This window comes from Copadichromis virginalis, linkage group LG23 (assembly GCF_057382275.1).
Source record: "Copadichromis virginalis isolate Kocher_CV1m ecotype Utaka linkage group LG23, C_Virginalis_male_GT1.1, whole genome shotgun sequence".
NCBI classification, from domain to species: Eukaryota; Metazoa; Chordata; class Actinopteri; order Cichliformes; family Cichlidae; genus Copadichromis; species Copadichromis virginalis.
Window position 1 is genome coordinate 45635761 of NC_140639.1, and position 23738 is coordinate 45659498.

Here is a 23738-nt window from a genome sequence, read left to right on the forward strand (position 1 = left end):
ATTGAAGTTAAATGGAGCTGTCTTTCCATGTGTTCATGCTAGGCTTTAACTCAGCACATCCCAGCTGATCTCTAAAAACATCCAAATCTGGGATTTTGTCTTGGTGTCTTAAAAGTTAAGTCAATGTCCGATGGTGTCCCCATCTCATATGTTATGTTCAGATAAAATTAATCTGTAATAGCAGTACTGCAGATTTTGGTGTCGGTGTGATACCATGTAAATACAGGGCCAGTGTTGCCAATACCAAGACAGATACTTTTACTTTATAAAGGCAGCTTATGTAGGGGAGAGCAATGTGTCATGATTTATGAGATGATCACCATTAATTTGCAAATCCTGAACACATTTTAATGACCACTAAATCAATAAACTTTTTTTCTGTGGGCTACTTATTGAACGTGCCAGAAAGAAACAGTGTATTGATCCTATGGTACTAGCATCGAACCGATACCAATATCAGAGTTGGTATGGATATTATTGATATTTGGATCGTTCCGCCCGCCTCTATGTAACAGTAAAGATGGTAGCCTTGGAAATATTTAAAAAAGAAACTGAACAGGTTTAGTTCCTATGTAACTAATACAGTATATGTGCCAAACAGATGTATGTTTATAGTTTCCTTCTCTGACACAGCTTCCTCACAGCGATCAGTAAAGGCCCTCATATCTTATGTACACCTGTACACACTTTACCATGTGCACACATACATGCACGCGCACAGCTAATGACGAGCCCCCCGGCTGACCCGCTGACCCTCATCACAGTAACAAAGAGGCAGATAGCAGCAGCAGGACAATAGGATGAAGAGGTTGCTTAGGGTGACGAGATAAAAGCAGTGACACTAAGGTGATGGAGAGATCAAGAGCGTGACAGGAGGACAACACCAGGAGTAAGGGTTAGAGGAAGTGAATGCACAGAACTCATCTTGGATCTACCCGGCTGGAAAGTGAGATAATTATTTTAGAAATTAAATGAAAATATCTCTGAAGAGAAAAATCACTGTAAAAATCCCTCCACATCCTGTCCTCCATGTGTGCATCAGGCAGGTATTTAGGTGGGTGTATGCTGGGTGAAGACTCCAGAGCATCAGTGCTCAGTCAGTCAAACTGGACAGATGATCAGGATAAGAGTAAGAAACAGGCACGTCCATCATTCTGGCTTTCTCCAGCATGAAGACCACACCTTATCATCTCATCACTGTGCTGTCAGCAGCATACTCCCGAACTACACACACACAACCTGTCAATTTGCACTGATAACACGTCCATTATTCTTGGTTCAGTTTGACTGACAACATAAGCGTATTTTTAGGGACACAAAATCACACATTCCTAGCACTGCTTTAGCACCCCTACATGTGTGTTTATTACACATCTGAATTTTAGTAGTAGCATTGTAGTAGCTGCACCATAAATGTAAAAATCCTTGGCGGCTTCTTTCTTGAGACATAGCATTTACCAGACTTTCAGAAAACTTAACCTCATGGTCTAGGTCAGAGGTCATGGTCAGTGACATCCGAACTTGTCTGAGATTTTTAACAGATGCCCCTATTGTATTAATTTAGAAATCCTATGTCACCTTGTTCTTGAGTAATCATGTAATCAAGTTTAAGGCTGAGGACTAAAAATTCTGTTGGGTGTTTGGAAAAGAATCATCTGATCTGAAAAATAGCGGACAAAGAAGTTTGCAGTAAATTTTAAATACATAGTTGAGTATAAAGGTTCTTAAAATGTTAATAAGTACTCAGTGTGTCCCCTTCTGCAAGCGCGGCACATATCCACACGATAGTCAAACTCGTCCCATACTCCAGGTTTGCGAATTTGAGATGAACGAACCTGACCTGATGAACCTGACCTGTATCTCCTCCCCATGTCACTCTCATACCATCTCTCCCAGGGTCTTCAGTCTCTGCTGAGGCTGGAAATCACAGAAGATCAATCCTTAATTGTTTCTCACGAAGCTATAGCTTGCATCCTAGTTCACCATTCCCGCCCACAAGTCACTACTCCATCATTTACTGTTAAATTAATGGATTTATTATAGTAATACTTTTCAAATAAAATGCAATTATAGAAATAAATTATATACGTTTATTTTCATCGAATTTACATTTTTACATTAAATTTTCATCATATTTAATGGTGTAATAATTGTTTACGAATTGGAAAAAAATAAAGCAGGGTCATTTTGTAACTTTATGAAATGGTGGTGAGTTATTGTCTGTCCGTTTTCACATTTTATGCAACAGAATATTCCTGGGACTATAAATAAGTCAACTGAGAAGGAGTTTAATGCCTTCTGTATCATTTGTATTGTCCTGTACTTTTTTTTTTTTTTTTAAGTACGTGAGGAAGTTTTAGGTATTGTCGGACAGTCTCTTTCACACAGTAATCCAAACCTTATACTTTCCCCTGAAAGATGTACTCATTTAACAAGAGCCCACAGTCTCACCTTGGAAAATGACTCGGTGAGTTTTAAATAGTTTAGCACTGTTGTTTGGTTATCATATATCAGGCAGGAGGAGCTAAAACTGCATGCTCCTGATCTGTAGTCAGCTTCATCGATTTCCTCTTTACCCCAAATTGGCTGAGGCAGATGATCGTCCACCTTGAGCCTGGTTCTGCTGGAGGTTTCTTTTTGTTACGAGATTTTGTTCCTTTCTGTTATCACTACATACTTGATCAAAGGGAATCGTTTGTTTTCGATCCATAACACTGCAAAGTACCTTGAGATTATTGTTGTTGTGAATTGGCATGCCATGAATTAAATGTATTCAATGGATCTCTGGGTATTAGCCACTGCACTGACCTCATCCAAACTACATGCACATTGATAAACTGAAGGGTTCAATTGGATTGTTCACTGAGGGAAACCAATATTTCTACTGAGCCTGTATTAAACATTATAGATTTCCTCCTGTGGAGAATCTATAACTCAAGTGTTTATCTCACTGAAAGCTCAGACACACACACACACACACACACACACACACACACACACACACACACACACACACACACACACACACACACACACACACACACACATCGTCAGCCCTGGAAAGACTGAAAGAAGAAAAACTTTTTATAGAACAGCAATCTGACCAAAAAATAAAAGGTGGGCGAAAATTGTTTAACCTCCTAAGACCTGAACTCTTTCATGGCATGCATTTTTAATTTCTCTTTGATATTTGGGCATATTGGGACCTGATGAATGTAAAAACAAAGAATCACCAGATTTTTTTTTTTTGCAGTATAATGTCCTCGCAAGTGGATATCAGGTCCTTGTAGAGCAAAATTTAGTATTTTGGTCAAGACAACCTAAAATGTGATGTCCACATATGTGGACGCCAGGTCCTAGGAGGTTAAATGCAATTTTATCTTGAATCTCATCATTTTGATTTTAACAGTAAAGTTAAAATGAAAATATTTAAAATGGACCCTTTGCAGTATGTTTTAAGTTTCAGTTTGATCTGATGAACTAACAGTATGATGCTCGTTGCACATCATACTGAATTGGAAGAATGGGCTGCAAAAACGGCTTGATTAGAGTCATCAGAATCACCTGATCTGTGTCTGGATTCTTCATATAAAAGGATGTAGAGAAACAGAATTGTCTGTCGAGGTTCAAATTTCAATGCTTATACAATTCTTACCTTTGGGAAGTACTTCAGCACCATGAAGGAGCCCTTCTCTCTTTAGAGATGTTTGAGTTGTTTTTGCTTTTAGCTTCAGCGTTGACCGCCACAAGATGTTTGTCCTAGAAAAAGGGGATAGATGCGAGAAGATGGTTATTCATGCACAAACTGCAAAGCCACTTACTGGAGTACCTTAAGTATTTGGGCTTAAACACAGCCTCTTTTCAGATGAAAAGAGGAAATAGAAAGGACGAAAGCCTGGAGTCAATGAATCAGTGAAGGAAAAAATGAGGTGGGATGAAAGCAGCCACATGATGCCTCTCAAACACTCTGGATGAAATTTTTCAACCTGGCATGATTTCGTTTTTGCAAAGTTTGATCAGCTACCACGTTTACCACATTTTGATATCAGATAAAAATATGACACTGTTGAAGAGGCAGCACTGTCAATTTTTTCACCTGCTGTCATCTCTCAGCCTTGAGCAAAGTTATTTGCTTTAGTTGGGAATTGTCAGATCAGGGACAAGAATGACAAAGAGTGAATAAACAGTGATTCCTGCAAAGACAAAGTATTAAATCGTTCACACAAAGCTTCAGGTCAAAAATGTCTCTTCCGCAGAGGTGAGTTTGTGCTTGTGTTGTTCTGATGGTCAGGTACAGATGCAACTTTAAGATCTCTGCATTTTACTTACATAACACATTTGTAAATGTTGCAGATATGAACAATAGTGTCACGGTCCTGGGTCTCCTGACCCAGCGTTTTTAGTTCTTTGTGATTTTTGTATTATTGTACTTGTGTGTGATTTATTCTATGGCTTCTAGTTTTGATCCCTTGCCCTTCATGTCTCTCTGTGTCCCCTCTGTTCTGTGTAATTGTGTGTCTTTGCATGTTTGAGTTTCTTGTTTTCTGTCACTCTGCATTGTGCATTATGGTCTCATGGTTGGTTTTTTGTTACTCTCTCTAGTCTAGTCTCTTGTGTTCCCAGCTGAGTATTTCCCTGTGTATTTTGGTTCTTAGACCTCTGCCTTATGGTTTATGTCTCTGTATTTCTTAGTTGCTGTCTCCACTGTGTCAAGTTCGCGTCTCTGTGTGATACTTCCTGTTTTACTTTGATGGTCCGTGTCTCATGTGAATGCGTCCTGCTTTGCTTGTCTCGTCAGTCCTGATTTCTCCCAGCTGTGCCCTCCTTCTGTGTCTCATTCCCCTCGTTACTTCCCAGTGTATTTAAACCCTGTGTTTCTCTGAGTCAGTGTCGCGTTGTCCCTCATGCTGTGTGTGGATCTCCCTGTGAGTTCTTAGTTTATGGTTTCCCAGTTTAGTCTAGTTTTGTATGTTTGTTCTACCAGCAAATAAAGCTGTGTTTTGAGTTCACCTCCCCGAGTCTGTGAGTCCTGCATTTTGGGTCCAACTCCTGCCTGCCGCACAGCGATTCATGACAGTACGACGCGACCAGACATGGACCCAGCAGGCTCCTCCCGGGAAAGCGATTTGGCCCGCATCTTCAGCCTGTGGGAGCGAGTTTCCCATGCCTCGGACATTAAAGCAATGTCCATTGGGATAAACGCCATCGAGGCAATTCTCAAGGGGAATCCCCATCTTCGCGAGCTCTCAGGATTTTCGGGCCTACTGTCCAATCTGCAGAAAGCCAAGGAGACAGTACAAGCTCGCGAGCTCGTCATACCGCAACAGCGACCGCCACAATCGGGAAACGTTTCCACGCCGCTGCCACTGGACTCCTCTCCATCCACCCTCCACTCTGACTGTCACTCACCCGCTGCTTTTCTCGCAGCAATGTGGTCGGAGGATGAGGAGCCGGCCGTGATCTCTCCGTCGTTGCCAGTTTCCTCCATCACCGCACCTCCGGCTTCCCGAAGAAAACGGCATTCACGCCGCCGACACCCACCGCCACAGCCAGACCCCGAGACGTCTGAGTTGCCAGCTGTGGTGAGTGGAAGGGACAATCAAGAGTTTCCTGACTTTGGGACTGTTTATTCCGGGGCTGTGTTTTTTCACTTAGCTGCCCAGCCAGAAGCGCTAGCTCCATCTCCTGTGTCCCCGCTAGCACAGCCATTAACTCCACCACACGCTCCATTTTCACCTCTACCATCGCTTCAGTCATCAGTTCGGTCTGCCACTCAGTCGCCCTTAGTTCCGTCATCCACACTACCACCTGTTTCCCTTCCACCACCACCATCACTACACCCAGCCATTCAGGCTGCTACTCAGACATTCAACCCATAGCCCTGCCGTTAATATGCTCTATAGCTGAGCCACTAGCCGCCCGACCCGCAGCCACTTCAGCCACTCCTCCACCCGTCACACCTCCACTACAACCATCACTGCAATCCCCAGTGCAGTCTCCAGTGTCCCCAGTGCAGCCTCCTGCAGCCCTGCTTTCCCCAGTGCAGTCTCCAGTGTCTCCAGTGTCCCCAGTGCAGTCTCCAGTGTCCCCAGTGCAGTCTCCAGTGTCCCCAGTGCAGTCTCCAGTGTCCCCAGTGCAGCATCCCTTAGCACAGTCATCCACTCAATCACCAGCTCCACTTTCCCCTCAACTATCACTACCACCTCTAGCTCAGTCTCCTGTGCACTCACCTCTGGTTCATTCTCCTGTGAAGTCATCAACTCCCCTGCCTACTCCGCTCTCACCACCTCCGTTACAACAGACATCAGTTCAGTCCCCTGTGCCAGTGCAGACGCCCTCAGTTCAGTCTCCCGTGCAGTTATCTACTTCACCACCATCAGTAGCTCAGCTCCCACTCTCACCCGTGTCTCCAGTAGCTCAGTTAGCTGCCCAGCAGCCTCTCTCTGCTCAGTCTCCTGTGTCGCCAGTTTTGCTCATTCACTCCATGCAGAGAGGTAACTTGATTTCTACTCGGGGTACTTTTCATGGTTTAGCCGCCGTTGGCACAGTTGGCCACTCCAGGGCTTCCCCAGAGGCTAGGTCTCAGTCCCCAGCTGATTCTGGACCCCTGAAGTTTAAGCAGCCCCCTAAGAACTGCACCATGTTCGCATTGCCTGGGCAGAGTCAGTGCTCAGTGCAGCGCCAGTTGTCCTCATGTCCGCCAGAGGACTTCATGCCTGTTGGCTTTGTTTTAGCCTCCGCTGGAGGGTCCGAGGGGCCCGTTCAGCCTCACGCCGCATCAGCTGGAGGGCCCGAGGAGCCTGTCCAGCCGCCACCTGCGACCGCCTCGTCGTCGCCTGGTCCGGCTGCATCTGCCTGTGCTTCTGCTACGCCTGGGCCAGCCTCTGCCTGTGCTTCTGCTACGCCTGGGCCAGCCTCTGCCTGTGCTTCTGCTACGCCTGGGCCAGCCTCTGCCTGTGCTTCTGCTCCGCCTGGTCCGGCCGCAGCCTCTGCGGCTCCGCCTGGTCCGGCCGCAGCCTCTGCGGCTCCGCCTGGTCCGGCCGCAGCCTCTTCGTCCTCGTCTGGCCCGGCCTCAGAGTCTTCGTCCTCGTCTGGCCCGGCCTCAGAGTCTTCGTCCTCGTCTGGCCCGGCCTCAGAGTCTTCGTCCTCGTCTGGCCCGGCCTCAGAGTCTTCGTCCTCGTCTGGCCCAGCTTCGTCTTTGGCTTCTGTTTCGCTTGCTGCAGCCCCGTCGTCGCCTGGTCCGGCCCCGTCTTCGCCTGGTCCTGCCTCGACTGGTCCTGTGCCCACCGGGCCATGGCCAGCACGCCTAACACTGGAGAGCCGCCGCTGCCTTCCGCGCGGTCGGCCTCCTGAACTGCTCCGTTGTCTCCTTCGCCGCCGCCGTTGCCTTGCGCGCGGCCGGCCTCCTGAACTGTTTCCACGTCGCCGCCGTTGCCTTGCGCACGGCCGGCCTCCTGAACTGTTTCCACGTCGCCGCCGTTGCCTTGCGCACGGCCGGCCCCCTGAACTGCTCTGTGTTTGGGTTGTTTTCTTGGGCTCCGGTGTTTGCTGTGCTCTTCTTTTGTTTTCTGTTCCGAGCCCTCCGTCCTGGGCCCCCACCGCCCGCCCTGGGTTGTTTTCTGTTTGGTTTTGTTTTTCTGTGTTTGGGCTGTCTGGAGCCAGCCCTTGAGGGGGGGGGGGGTACTGTCACGGTCCTGGGTCTCCTGACCCAGCGTTTTTAGTTCTTTGTGATTTTTGTATTATTGTACTTGTGTGTGATTTATTCTATGGCTTCTAGTTTTGATCCCTTGCCCTTCATGTCTCTCTGTGTCCCCTCTGTTCTGTGTAATTGTGTGTCTTTGCATGTTTGAGTTTCTTGTTTTCTGTCACTCTGCATTGTGCATTATGGTCTCATGGTTGGTTTTTTGTTACTCTCTCTAGTCTAGTCTCTTGTGTTCCCAGCTGAGTATTTCCCTGTGTATTTTGGTTCTTAGACCTCTGCCTTATGGTTTATGTCTCTGTATTTCTTAGTTGCTGTCTCCACTGTGTCAAGTTCGCGTCTCTGTGTGATACTTCCTGTTTTACTTTGATGGTCCGTGTCTCATGTGAATGCGTCCTGCTTTGCTTGTCTCGTCAGTCCTGATTTCTCCCAGCTGTGCCCTCCTTCTGTGTCTCATTCCCCTCGTTACTTCCCAGTGTATTTAAACCCTGTGTTTCTCTGAGTCAGTGTCGCGTTGTCCCTCATGCTGTGTGTGGATCTCCCTGTGAGTTCTTAGTTTATGGTTTCCCAGTTTAGTCTAGTTTTGTATGTTTGTTCTACCAGCAAATAAAGCTGTGTTTTGAGTTCACCTCCCCGAGTCTGAGTCCTGCATTTTGGGTCCAACTCCTGCCTGCCGCACAGCGATTCATGACAAATAGATTCTAATATGTACTCTATAGACTGCTACACAACAGGTTTGATCTTAGTTTGAATTATTTTACAGACATTTTTCAAGAAACTCAAACACCGTCTCTAAATAATTAACAGACATTCAGCTGAAAATATCACAAATATTAACATTTTGTAGTTAATATTACATCGCGTCATGTCAGAGTGCTTCATGGCTTAACTCGTTAGCCCTTGTTATGTCCCCATGTTGGTCCCAAGAGTAAACAAATTAACATGAAGAGAGTGTTTGAGTCAGCTTGAAATGGTTTAATGATGAGATGTTAAAAAGGAAGCATAAATTTACTTCAGGGAGAGCCAAGGCCAACTTAACTAACAAAACAAAAGAGCATTAACTTTAAACAAAACTCCAACTATATAACTTAAGTCAAAAGAAACTTTACAGCACCTCAAGGTGGTGACAGCGCTCCTTTTACGAGCTTCTCTTACCAATGTAACAAAGAACCAATTAATAAAGTAGAATAAGCACAAACAAGCTAATGAGAAGCATAAAAATCTGAACCTAACAAGCATAAAGCAGAGACTAACAGTGCATTAACCACACCTACATATGTCCTGGAGGGCATCCATTGGCTGCAGGACTCAAACCCTGGCCAATGACATGAAAGGCAGAACCTGGAAAACCTAGACCTGAAAGCAGCATGGTAAACATGACCCTTTACATACACATTACATTGGTTTTAAGTGAATGTACAAGCCCTGAACGTACTTTGTAGGTGAATTGTGAATGTGGGCCGACCGTGGTTCAGAAGGTTGGGAAGCTCATCTTGTAACTGGAAGGTTACCGGTTCGATCCCCTGCTCTGTCTGTCTTGGTAGTTGTGTCCTTGGGCAAGACACTTCACCCTGCCGCCTACTGGTTTTGGCCAGAGGGGCCGATGGCGCGATATGGCAGCCTCACTTCTGTCAGTCTGCCCCAGGGCAGCTGTGGCTACAACTGTAGCTGCCTCCACCAGTGTGTGAATGAATAGTGGTATTGTAAAGCGCTTTGAGTCTCGAAAAGCGCTATATAAATGCAATCCATTATTATTAATTAAGCTGTACTACTGTTTATCTAATGAACTGTGGGACAATCTTATGAAGACTCTAGAGCGGCTCTTCCTCAACCTCCTCCGACCACAGGTACAACATGCCCAGGACCCACTACAGTTTGCATACAAGGCGGGTGTCGGAGTGGAGGATGCCATCCTGTACCTCCTACACAGAGCCCACTCACACCTGGATGGGGGAAAAGGCATGGTCAGGATCCTGTTTCTTGACTTTTCCAGTGCCTTTAATACCTGTATGCTTCAGGAAAAACTGAACAGGATGGAGGTGGACCCCTGCCTGGTGGCTTGGATCTCCGACTACCTCACCGACAGGCCACAGTACGTCAGGCTGAAGGACATCACGTCTGACACAGTGGTCAGCAGCACAGGAGCACCACAGGGAACTGTGCTGTCCCCTCTTCTCTTCACCCTGTACACCTCTGACTTCTGCTACAACTCTGAATTATGCCACATTCAGAAGTTTGCAGACGACACAGCCATCATGGGGTGTATCTGGGATGATCAGGAAGAGGAGTACAGAAGTCTGGTGAGGAACTTTGTCGCATGGAGTCACACAAACCACCTGCAACTCAACACCTCAAAGACTAAGGAACTGGTTGTGGACTTCGGGAGGTCTAGAGCAGGTCCACTGCCGGTTCAGATAGAGGGGGAGGAGGTGGAGGTGGTCAACAAGTACAAGTACCTCGGGCTGTGGGTGGACAATAAACTGGACTGGTCATGCAACACAGAGCACCTGTATAAAAAAGCCCAAAGCCGACTGTACTTCCTCAGGAGGCTGAGGTCTTTTAACATCTGCAGGAAGCTCCTGAGGATGTTTTACCAGTCGGTGGTTGCTGGAGTACTTTTCTATGCTGTGGTGTGCTGGGGGAGCAGCACAGCAAAGAAGGACTCATCCAGGCTGGAGAAACTGATCAGGAGGGCTAGCTCTGTGGTCGGCATGAAGCTGGACACTCTGGTGACAGTGGCAGAGAAAAGGACATTAAAGAAACTGATGGACATTATGGACAATGCCAGGCATCCTCTGCACACGGCCATTAACCACCAGAAGAGTCTGTTCAGTGACAGGTTGCTTCTCCCCAAGACAAGAACTAACAGACTTAAAAACTCCTTTGTCCCACACGCCATCAAACTGTTTAACTCCTCTCTGGAGGGGAGAGGGAGGGGAAACAGGAGGACAAAGGAGGGGGGAACAACTAAGCTGTAGTGCCTCTTCACCTCACTGTACAATACCTTGTGCAATACTTTTGTAAATAGTCAACAGTGCAATAGACCTCAATACTTGAAATGTGCAATTCACTTGTATTTTTATTTTTTATTCCTATTTATTCTATTTATCCCCTTTGTATATTTTATTTATATTGTCTCTGTATTTATATATATGTGTGTGTGTGTGTGTGTGTATATATATATATATATAATATTCTGTAACTCTGTAACTTCTGTCGGTGCTGTGCTTTTTTGGAAATCGAATTTCCCAGAGGAACCCACCCGAGGGATTAATAAAGTTCTATCTAATCTAATCTAATCTAATCTAATCTAATCTAATCTAAGGTTCTTTACCTTACAATATAAAGCGCTTTTAGATTGTGTTTCCTTAAATCAGAGAAAGTCCGTTTCTAATGAAATGAACCTGTTCATGTTTCTGCTGGATGGCAGTTTAACAGACATGTCCACCGTCTCAATCACCTCATCACCACAATGCCTCTCTCTGCCTCTCTTAGTTTTCTCTCTCTCATACTGGCACCCTCTCCTCTTATATCACGAATTTTCTCTGCCACTCTTCTCTACTACTAATACACTCTAACACAAACACGTCCTCAACAAAAGGTTCATTCATAACCTTGCCATTTTCTACTTCTCCCCCTCTACTGTCTCACTCCCTCGTCTCTACCTCCATCCTCTCAAGGTCTCGGAGAATAATGGCAGATAGCAGATTAGCATTCGCCTCTTTGCGATGTGGTTTGACTCACAAACACACATGTGGGTACATGCAGACTACTGCAAGGCTGCTTGCCAACACAGAGATAATAAATGTGAAACAATTATCACTGTGGAGCTGTTAAACTAATCTGTGACCACACGGACACACACGGGTAGTTATTAATCTGTATATAAGCCTATGAAAGACTGTCACATCACATTCTGTGAAGTTTAGTTTTCTGAATGTGTGACCCCGAGTAAAATGTAATGCAGTGTGGCACCATGTCAAAGATTAAAATAAGCACTATTGTCCATTTCACTGACCCATCACAGTTGTATGGAGTGACACATCAGTGTCCAATGTAGTGGTTTATGTGCAAGTACACCATCAACACTGACACAAATACAAGAAAACAGCCTTTGAATAGCTGCCCACTGCAGTGACCACTATGTGTGGAAGGGTTAAAAGGAGTTTAGATGGCTTTTACATCTGACTAGGATGCCTCCCTCCTGCATGCCTTCTAGATGTTTAAGAGGGCAGTCCCAGGACATGCTGGAGAGATTGCGCTCGGCTTGCTTAGGAGCACTCTGGTGTCCTACGTGAAGAGGTACAGGAGTGGGCTGGAGAGAGGGGTTTCTGGGCGTGTCAGCTTTGACTGCAGCCCCGTGAAGCAGATAGGAAATGGCTACGTGGTCATCAGATGTCTCAGTGTAGAGTTTCAGTGCCTCACAATGACCAAAATGTCATTCAGAATATTTCCCCACCCCGAAAAGAATAAACAGAGTTATTTTCAAATCTGTTTTGTCGTTGCTTATTTGACCTGTCTCCTCTTCTCCTCTCTCTCCAAAATTCCTTTTAATATCTCACAGATGGTTTCACTCATTAAATAGAAAAGTAAATCAATAGCATGTCGATTAGTTTCTGACAACCCTCTCGTGCGTGTGTTTATACATCTTTGTGACAACAGATAATTGGCATGCCACTGTATTTGTGGGGTCCAATAGTCACTTAGGGGTTTAAAATGCTCATCCCCAGGCGTTTGAAGGCAGTTTTGAGGCTCAAAATGTGGTTTTAGTGTCAGTGTTACAGTTAGGTTATGGTTAGGTATGGGCTAAGGGTTAGGATAAGGCATTCATTTTTGATGGTTAAAGTTAGTGTAAGCAGCTGGGGAAAGCATTATGTCAATTAGATGTCCTCGCTAAGATATGAGTGTGTGTGTGTGTGAGCAAGAGAAAAAACTGACGGTATTATTCAGCCAACAACCTCTTTAACACACACACACACACACACACACACACACACACACACACACACACACACACACACACACACACACACACACACACACACACACAGTGAAAGCGACAAAGACGCTGGGGGAAAGGATTGATGGTTATCAGCCCCTGTAGGAAATTAAAGGGATGGTCCAGTGTTAATATTTAGATATGCAGATTGGTGACAGAGGCCTCTCTCGCTGTCTGTCAAGCATGTGCACACCACCAACCCACCCTCCCATTCATACAGACGCACACACAAACACGTGCACAGCTACCTATAGGTACAGGTAAACTGAGTGGTGTGTATCAGTGTGGAACTGCAAATGGGATGAGCAGCTTGATTAATCTGTGTGACATGAATACCAAATCAGAGGCTAAAAAGTGTGCGTCCATGTCTGAGTGAGTGCAAATTGATGGGATGATGATGGATGTGTGTATGCATGATGCAAATATAATAATAACAACATCAAACTTTGTTTATATAGAACTTTCCCCAACAATAATGTGCTTCACAGAAAGACTTTTTTTTAAATCCAAGAAATAGTTAAAAACGCAGCAAATACAGACTATGAAATATTCATGAAAGCTTCATGATAAGCATTTTAAGAAGAGATATGAAAAGATAATAAGGAAGTTACCATTCTGGTCTGAATGGGGGCTCTAATACCAAAAGTCTGCTGGCGTTTGTTTGCTAGCCAAGACCTCAGAATAACCAGCAGCACCCCACTCACCAATCCAAGTAAGCACCCAGGCCCATTAGGGATTAATAAGTCATAGAAATTCTTAAGAACTAGGCCATTATATGCTTAAAATTAATTGGTCGTGCCTTTTTAAGATTTAAAAAGGCACGACTGGACACTTTTTACAGTTTTTTACAGACGCTAGGACACATTTCTCAATACTTAAGTCACTTTTGCAAAACTCTTCACACATTTCTCCTAACTGACCCTCAGCCTGGCAAAGCAGTTCATTTCACATTCAAAATGCACTACAACTACCAAAACACTTCATTCAGGTCTCAAATAAACTCATTCTTCCAGAACACTAGCAAAGGTTGACAGCCGACAAACACACTTTGTCACCCACAAAACAATGACCTAAAAAACACTAACAACATGTAGCATTACACAGTGTTTTCTTGTGTAAAACAAGGACACATCTCTGTTTATAATTTCAATATATGTTACTGGAATGAATCAGACATCATGTATTTATGTTTATGTATTTTTATTTTTTTGCACTAAGTAATCCCAAAATACAAGAATTTGTATACACACCATCCACTGATACACATACAATAGTAATGCTAATCTACTCGGTCTCCTCCATTTGGCCACAGGTTCTCATCCACATCACATCTTATGTCATCTAGGGCAATACACCTAGGAAAGAATCTTCTGGCTGCCAGAATTGAAGGAGTTGAAAAATTGAAGGAGTAACACCTGTGTAGATGTTCATCTACAATGAGAATCAGCTGTGGCTGGTTAAACTGCATTGTTAGATTTAAAATATGTTTCAATAAAATATTGCCGTTGGATTTTGCTGTCTTTCAAGTTTTGCATTGTGTTATTGTTTTGACCATGAGTTTAACAGTTTTGAAAACAGTATGTAAGCACATGCAAAATGTCCTGTCCGTACAAAGCTTTTTGGCAGTTGTTGTGTCTGAGTGAGAAGATGATTCATGAAATTTGAGAGATGTAGTCATTGAATGCATTTTGAGCCAAGACAATGATAACTGGTCCTCAGTTTAGCCCACATAGACTTCTGTTGTGCTCACTGTGTGAGGAGTTTTGCAAACGTGACCTAAGTATTGGGAAATGTGTCCTAGCGTCTGTAAAAAAACTGTAATGTAAGCATCAAATCAGAGCGTGGTGTTAAAATAACTCTGAGATTTTTAGCAGTTTGACAGCTTTGATCAATGAACCAAGTGTACTGTAGGCCAGGGTACTGGAATTTTACGAATTACTAATACTGTAGTTTTATCATGACTCTTTTTTGTAAAGTTATGTGACAGCTAGCATTTAGGCAGGTGAACACAGTATCAAGGCTTCTGGAGTTGTTTGAGGGGGAGGGACATAACTGTGTGCCATCTGCATAGCTGTGGTGAGTGATTTTATCTCTATTAATGATCTGGTTGAAGGGAAGAAATATACTCAAAATAAAAGTAGACTAAGGACAGAGCCTTAAACTACTAAAACTGTATCAATTCTTTCATCTTCCAGGAAATGCCTGGATACTCTCACCCAATGAGGCTGGGCATTGTTGAGCACCAGGAGGAATCCAGGACCCACTGCAACAGCGGAGGGTCTGACAGTTGCTCCAAGGATTTCATCCTGACACCTAATGGCAGTCAGGGTGCTGTTGCCTAGCTTGTAGAGGTCTGTGCATTACTCCATGGATATGCCTCCCCAGTCCATCACTGACACATGCTTACCAATGTTACAGGCAGCATAACTTTCTCCACAGCTTCTTCTGATTCTTTCATGTCTAACATGTGCTCAGGGTGAGATTTGAGGAACTGGCGATATAGAAAGCTACTACTGGCAAAATTACATTTTGTTTTACAAGTAAGCAGTTTTTGGTGGAAAGGAACTAAAATGGGAATTAATCACACAATGTTTGATCTAGTGTTCCCTGTCAGTCCTAGCAGCTGATTAGTGGCAGTCCAGTAATGATCACTAGGATTAGATCATATTAGATTAGGAGATAAAGATCTTTTACTGATATTTGTACCCACTAGGTCTCCATAGAACTCAGCAACTTCTTTGTCTGAGCATTGATGCTGTTACAGGAACCAGGGAAAATGAAAATGTCACTTCCAGGCAAGAATTTGCAAACATGTTCACAAATAGAAAATGAAAATGACCCCCTTTGGTGCACTGCTTATCTTTACTGTGTGAGTTTCTATATGTTTCCTTAAAAAAAAACCCTCTGCATGGCTGCGTACAGTGACTGTAAAGAAACATGAGCGACACATTTAGACAGAGAGACACAAAGTGAGTGAGAGAACATGAGTGAAGTGATTCAGAGGAGTGGTGATAAGGCGAACTGAAAAGAAAGTGAGTTCAGGCCACAATGTTGTTATTACAGATTGATATACTCTTCAGGTCCCCTTTATTCAAACAGCTCACCTCTCAAAATCAGATGCTCAAAGCTCTTTTGATGACTACTTTGAGCTGAATGTGTGTTATTACAGGTATTACATGAAATTGCCCGTGTTAGGTGAAGGGGATTATGGTGCTTTTGGGTCAATACTTCCTCTGAGCTGTTTGGCTGCTGGAGCTGAGGAGCGATTAGGCTTTTGTCTGTCAATCCGACTTCATAGCGGCGATTATCACACAGACACACACCACATACACGTAACCACCACCTATCAGCACACATACTCGTGCAGTGATTACGGCCTTAGGTATATCAGGCCCATTCAGTATGCTGAGAGGTGTCAGATCTAGTGGAACTGGAGCTGTAACACATGCACGCTCAGTTTGTTGGCTGCAGGAAGGGTGACAGGTGAAAGATGAAAGTGGAGTGCTGAGCTGAAATGAAGACTTGACAAGCTAAAACGTTAAGGGAAAAAAAAAATCCAGTTTACAGGTTATTACTACAGGTACTTCTTTCATATTTTCTAAGCTTCTCTGAATGTACTTTCCCAAAAAGGTGATAGATTTTAATTCCATAAGAAGTCCTAATTTTTCTTTAGTCACTTTACTGCATGTAGAACTATAATCTAATTACTGCAGAAGTTTCAGTGATGAATTTTACACTTTTGGTTAGAATAAATAATAATTAGTTATATCTATGCTACTCCATTATGGTAAAAGATATTCAATCTGAAAGAGCCCCAGTACATAGAAACAGAAACATATACATAAACATACGCTATGTTCTCCATTTTCCTGATTTTCAAATTTCATGTAGAGTAGAAATAAATATATGTTCCTAGTTAAATTTAAAAGAAAAATGCTAGTTTACGAAATGACGTCGCATATGCTGGGGAATTTCAGTGTCGGGCACTGACCAGCAGCTTGCACATCAGCTCAAATGGACCAAACTACACAGGCAAACAGCCCAGAGATCCCCTTAACTGAACCCTGCAGCTTAAAGAGAGAAATCACAGTGTGCACCATAGAATATTCTCTTCACTTTCGTCACTTCTACTAATGTTGTTGTTAGGATACGCACAATAAACTATGTTAAAAAAATCAGAAAGTTACCTTGCATATTTATAACAGCAGGTAAAACAACCAGCTTTGCATCTGTCTGTATGGGAAATGCTGGGAATTTACTGGTGACAGATTTATTTGGAGGACTGAAACAATGTTCAAAAACGTGTCAGCAGAAGCAGAGATATCCTGACTTTTAGATCCTGCTGTGAGGTGAGCTACTGAAGAACTGGATCTTTTTGTTAAAGCCTTGCTGCCAGGTAAACGGCCTTTTTCATGAAAAGGTTAAAGTCTCAAGTTCAAGCAGAGATTATTTTCTGCGACTTAACAAAGCACCTCTGAAGCCTTTTATTTACACAGGCTCTGTGTTACTGCCAAGACTGCTATACTGATCCTGATGTGTATTATTTGTATTTATTTATTATTTATCTGACAACAAAATCTGTGATTATATTACTTAAAATTAAGAAATTGGCATTTTGGATTAAATATACCAATTAAAATGTAGCCTGTGATGGAACACAGCAGTTTTCTTTTGGGATTAATAAATGACTTACTATCTGTGGACACAAACTAATTATTATTAATTAACAGTATCAATGAAGTAATTTGGGGTCTATTAACTTTATCTGCTGTGGTTCCATTTTTTTCCACAATAATTTTTCACAAAACCGATCTGGATAAATGCGATAATGAAGTGATGCTGTTTTTTTTCTTTTAAAGCTTTTCATTTTTGAGTCTATTAACGTACTTTTGTAAGTGTCTCTTGTATTCATACAGCACAAGCTAGAGCAGAGCGATGTTATTAGGGGGCCTAGTCAGCCTCACAGTAGGGGCTGAGCTGACTGGGTATGGTGATTTCCACTTTACTTTTGTGTGGGTTAATGAAAAAAAACTGAAAAACCCTGAGCCTAATGGGATTTGGTGATAAGAAATTACCAGCGCCAGGTCCTTCTCCTTTGTCTCTTGCTGGGAGTTCAGTGGCTCAGCCAATAAGAGAGCTCAGGGCCACGGTTACCGTAGAGACGAGAGAACACAGGCCACGGCGTCGCCATGGTAAACAGGGGAGCTGTTTGTCAAAGTTCTTTTGATACACACACTCAGAGACACACAGAGTACTGTACGTACACGAGTGAAGCCTGTATCCAACGCTCCTTTTTTCCAAACTGCTGCAATTCAGAAGTTTAATTTAGGGACAAATTCAAATGGATACAAATGCAAAAACTGTATATAGTTACAGGCAGGTATTCATCTCAATGCTTTAGGGGCTAAAACTGCATTCCTGTAATAACAATGAACTCTCACTGTTAGATTACAGTAATTTACTAGAATATCGCTTTTTCAGCTTGTTACTGTTATTTTACAGTTTCTTACTGTGAAAAGAAAAGTACTGTACAATGCCATAGAGAATATGAGGCTTCCAGTGTGATACTGTCAGCTGTTTGACTGCCTTTCCTACTGCAATCTCCATGAGCAGTATCACTGCTTAACATAACTACACTTTGGATTCGGATTCTTCTCTTTTGTGAACTATCAGCAGCATTGTGACAATTGCCCTAATCACGCCAAGGTTACTGATATGCTGCTGTATTTGACATTTTAACACATGCTAGCCAGACTTTCAAAAATCTGAGCTGTGCAAATCCTGGAAACCACATCAAACATGTAAAAGATTCAAAGTATAAAGAAAAAACGGTGGCGTACACTTCTAAACACTTCTAAATTTGAACTTTTACATTTATATTAGTCTTTGCATTTATCAAAAGAAAAATACAGTATTATACCATAAAAATGTACAATATGGTTCCTTAAAGCTGTAAGTGTTTACTATAAGGGTTTTTTTTTTTGTTTAAAATCAATTTTGGGCACTATTAGGGCTCTGTACTGTATAAAGTTGCAAAACAAATAATCCACATCTATATACTACTACACTACTACTAATAGAGATTTCAGTTAGAGTTGCAGCTTTAGGGTATGAAACATTTTCTACATATTCACTATATTCATGTAAGAACTGGATTTTATATTCAGTTTAGGAAAACTAACTGTAACAGACTACTCTATCAAACTATAGTCATATCACTTTGGGGGCATACACACAAAAAAAAAAAAATTAAAACGTGTTCTCCTATATGGGTGTTCTGTTGACAAAACAGGCTATTTTTAGAAATCTTTTACAATTACACAAAATGGGAAAATGAAGCTAGATGTTGATATTTTGGCACCTTTTAATTTAGATTACAATCAAAGGAGGATAAATGATGAACAGTCAGTTGAATCATCCTCAATTCTTTACATACCGTACAGGCAGCATTCATATTTTAAACTCGGAAAACCGACAGAGTGCTGCGTTTTCAATCATTCAGTCTTTTTTCGTCACTGTGAGACATTAGGCTCTGATTTCTGTGGTGTTTTTGGCCTGTGTTTTTCTTTTTAACTCGGGAGGCCGCAGAGCTGAGCTGAATAACACAATGACAACAATAGAAGAGAGCATAAACCGAGCAAATGGGCGAGTGAGCAAGGGAACGAGATAGTAGGAGAGAGAAAAAGAGAGAAAAACGCTCTTTGGCTTGCCTGCTCCTGCAGTGCGTCAGCTCTATGGCGAAGTGGAAAACAAGCAAATTACAGAGCACAGACGCAAAGACAGTGGCCTTGTCATTTCAACCTGCCAGTAAGGATTTCCTAAATTACCAGTAGTGCACTGGGAGGGCTGCCCTATAGCTTGTCTGCCGCTCCAGCAAAGAGAGAGACGGCAATCTCTCTGTGAAGGTTAGAGCACTGCAAGACATGAAGCCAGTGAAGTAGTGAGCACTGTCAGGTGCCTTGAGCTCATCAGTAATCATGCAGTGTGGAAGTAACTAAATAAATACATTTACTCAAGTACTCTAATGCAGTTTTGAACTGCAGTATAACTCCTCTGTTAAATTTTATTCTTGTGAATGTATTCCACTATGAGTTTAAAACACTGAACACATCTTATCATAATGGACATTAATTACCCGCTAGCACGATATGCCATTAATTGCTTGCTACCAAACTACTTTGAGAGCAATTAGCTAACAGCTAGTTGCTAGCTAACTAAGTAGCTTTTAATCAGGCATTAAGGTTACATGTTACTTGCCCATATTTCTAGTATTTGTAAATTATCGGCTTCACTGTGGAGTAATTTAGTAATAAATGTGTCATTAGATGGTTGGAAAAATGCAGCAGCTGTTGTTCTTGTTGTAAAATGTATCTGAGCTGAACCAACATGAATAACCGGTAGGTTTTCTCTGCAAATACAAGTAATAGGAAAAGTATAACTTAAAAATGTAAATAACAGCCAAACAACCAGGAATTTAAGTGTTCCAGATTAACGTTCTAGCACTTATATATAATGTCCTAAATGCATTTTGAGTCAGATATTTGAGCTGTACATGATGGTTTGCTAAATAAATTTTATTAAACATCTTGCAAACAAAACTGAAGTACATTAAGTTTGTATTATTCTAAGGTTGTATGAACATATTAGACAGTTTAATGCAGGCTGTTTAGTACTGTGAAGAAGAAGACAGTGATGCACTGTGTTGGACTGGTAGGGTAGCAGACATCAACTGATATTTGTAGTAATGATGTTGATTTACTCACAGAATTCTACTTTTTATATTAGCTTTGTTCTGTGTGGGGGTTGGAAATCAGGCATATAGCTCATGAAACATCTGTTTATATTTCAGTTGGATAAATCCACAAAGAGCGGTGCAGGGCCGTGCAGAGAGGTTTAAAGGGGCGGGTGCTCAAAGTTAAAAAGGGGCACATTGAACACAGTGACATTTTAGACCTTCTTCAGAATACTGTATATACTATGGGCATCACGGTGCTGATCCAGAATCCTTACATAATTATTTATTACTAGAGCTACAATAATAAAGCAATGAGGAGGGGGAAGTAATAAATATGAAATAATGTATTTATGATGATTCCATTTGTTTCACTATCCACTCTGTGCAGGGGCAAAGCTTATTACATTTTTAAACTGCAGAGATACAATAATTTTACTGCTGTCTTATTTAAAATATAAATCTAATATAATCTACTTCTTAATGTATGTTCTTTAAAATACAGCATGTTTTTTAATATATTATAATTATAATAATGCATAATTATGTGGACATGCATATTAGATCGTTTTTTAGTGAAATATAATCCCTCCAGAAAGGCAGGAAAAGCCCTGTAACTTACTTTAAAACTGAATATGTTCCCTAAAACAGTGACAGAGCTACAGACCCATGACAGCCTTACACAGGTAGCCAGCAGCTATGACTACTTGTGCAGTTAATAAAAGGACAGGTAATGTTTGTCGCGCTGTTGCACACACAGCACGCTCGTTTGTTTCAGTTCGTCAGTTGCAACAAGACAACTTTCCAACGTGTACGTAATAAGCCAATACTCCTGGGTGCTACACACTACAGTGTACGCTGTACACCTACTTACTGGTTTTGTCGCATCAGTCTGTGTCTCTGAGTTAACTTGTGTTTCTCCTACAGCTCCGGACCGCAAAAAATGCGCGTGCTCTTTGTGAGCTCGTTCCCGGCCCGTAACCAGCGCGTTCTGCCGACAAGGGCGATCATTGGTTAAATATGATCATGTGACTGATGCAAGCCAGATTTTATTTAGCAAAACTGTGATTAATAGTTAAATATTATTGCTGAGGGGCACAGACAGGACTCCGCACGCACACACACATTAAAAAAAAAAAAAATTTTTTTTTTTTAAAAAAGTTGCCTCAACAAAAGGGCACTTTGGGCATCCATCAGGAAAGGGGCGGGTGCTCAAGCCCCTCTAGCCCCCCCCTCTGCACGTGCCTGGAGCGGTGAATGTGAAGCAGCAGCACACGTCACCTGATCACAGTCACTACATGAAGAAAAATATGCTGAAGCTCACAACACAGTTTGTCCTGACTTATTTCAGAGTAATTCTTTTTCCCATGCTCGCCGCTACACCCAGTCTTAGGGTTCCCCCACCTACCAAAGTCCTGCAAACAACATAATAACATAAACAGTTTTTAGCATGACTACTCACTGACTGTTAGACCAGCTCTGGTGGAAAGATAATAACCAGAATAATCTACTAAAAAATTCTATTAGCTTTCCACTGTTTTGAAAAGATGAAAGGGAAACTCAAAAACAGATTATGTCCAACTCTAAAAATCTCAAAAGGAAGCTATTGGATTAGTGAATAATGATTCTAATTTCCTGCGTCATTATGCTATGGCCCATTGCTTATATAGTAAACAACTGAGGAGAGTAAAATGGACAAAAGCTTGAATTTATGTCACAATGAAAAAAAAAAATTTAAAAGTGAATATTGTTACTGTTGCAGCAGCAGAGAGTGAATGCTAGTAATTTCGCATTGTAGGAAAAATGACAAGACATGAATGGGCCTTGTAAAAAATGTAACACACACACACACACCACAGAGGCAGCCCTACAGTAATGACATTTAAATGGCTCATTTGAAGATAAAAGGCCTGCTGACATCAAATGGATCCTTGTTATCATAATAGCAAACAACTAACAAGAAATGAAGCAGCATAAAAAGACATGCCTCATATTTGTCTCCATGAATACAATAACTAAGCAAACAAATATTGTTAACAAACAGCGATCTAAACTGTCTATTCACATGAACACATTATGCGAGTGTTTGCCAATTTATCCTTCACCAATAGCTGAAGGAAATTAGTGCGCATTACAACCAACTCTCCAAAGGTTTTCAATTAATTTCTGTAAACACGCATGACAAAACATAGTGCTGGCATTATAAAGACTGGATTTTTGTCAGCAAACAAAATGCAGATTAGAAAAGGAGATTCATTAGGCATGGCATGTTGTTTCGAGAATGAGACCCAAATTAACCAAAACATCATGAATGGCTCTTTACAGCTGTTTAATTAACACTTATAGACCCTCTACAGGAGCTAACATTTGCAAATATTTTTTCGACCAATACTCTGAGTCAATAGATCCTCCCTTAGAGCTGGACTTTAAACACCCAAAAGCTAAAAGTAAAGCATAAAGACCAAGGCTTGTTTTATAGTAGTGCATAATTTAATACATCTAAAATGAGAGAAAGCACCATTAGAGCTAAAAGTGTTTGTTTTTTAACAGATGCTGACTTTGTGGGCTTTAATGATAAAGATTTCTCCATATATGTAGTACCTTTGGGTGGAGCTGTAAGCATACTTGGCATTTTTAGATTGCTTCATGAAAGTTCTGTTCCTCAAAGGTCAAATACACCGCAACCACAAACAAGTAGAACAGTGATGCAAAAATACACAAAACACAAAAGAAGTTGATTAAAACACAACAGAAGTTGATTAAAACACAATGGAAGTGTTTTTTAGGGACATAATAATGCGAGCAGACAGCTGTGAAAGTGACTGAAACCTAAAGATGTGGAGGATTGCACTGAGGCATTTGTCAGTGTTCTGAGGGAGAAAAAGATGTGAGGTAATGTGTTTTTCTATCACATAAGCAGTGTTGGGTGAGTTACTTTAAATCAGTAACTTAGTTACATTACTAGTTACTTCTATCAAAAGTAACTCAGTTACTTCAAGTTACTCGTTACTTTAAAAGTAACTAGTGACTAGGGAAAGTAACTTTGGTTTTACTCAGAATTCTCTTGTTAATGTGTTGCTTCCGTAACTGGATACCCAGCCAGATTGCCAGTCTTCTAGCTTGCTTACTTGCCACAAGTGCACTGTGCCACGTACCAATAGAAAGGAAAAAATAATGCGCATATTTCCACGAGAGAAATCCCACGCCTGGACCGTCGTTGACCGGCGCCATGATTCTAGCCTACGTCACAGCGTCATGTGCGCTTTTTACATCCAACACGAAAACTGCAGTCGCGGTGCTTCGATTGT

The 23738-nt window shown here is 42.1% G+C and overlaps 1 long non-coding RNA gene across 1 annotated transcript in view; it reads right to left on the reverse strand.

Annotated features, from left to right (window-relative positions):
* LOC146681729 (uncharacterized) overlaps positions 1-23738 on the reverse strand; it is a 101447-nt gene that overhangs the window by 18517 nt on the left and 59192 nt on the right. Inside the window, exon 2 of the long non-coding RNA XR_014918251.1 lies at positions 3656-3759. This is a non-coding gene — a long non-coding RNA (uncharacterized LOC146681729). The remainder of the gene's footprint in view (positions 1-3655; positions 3760-23738) is intronic.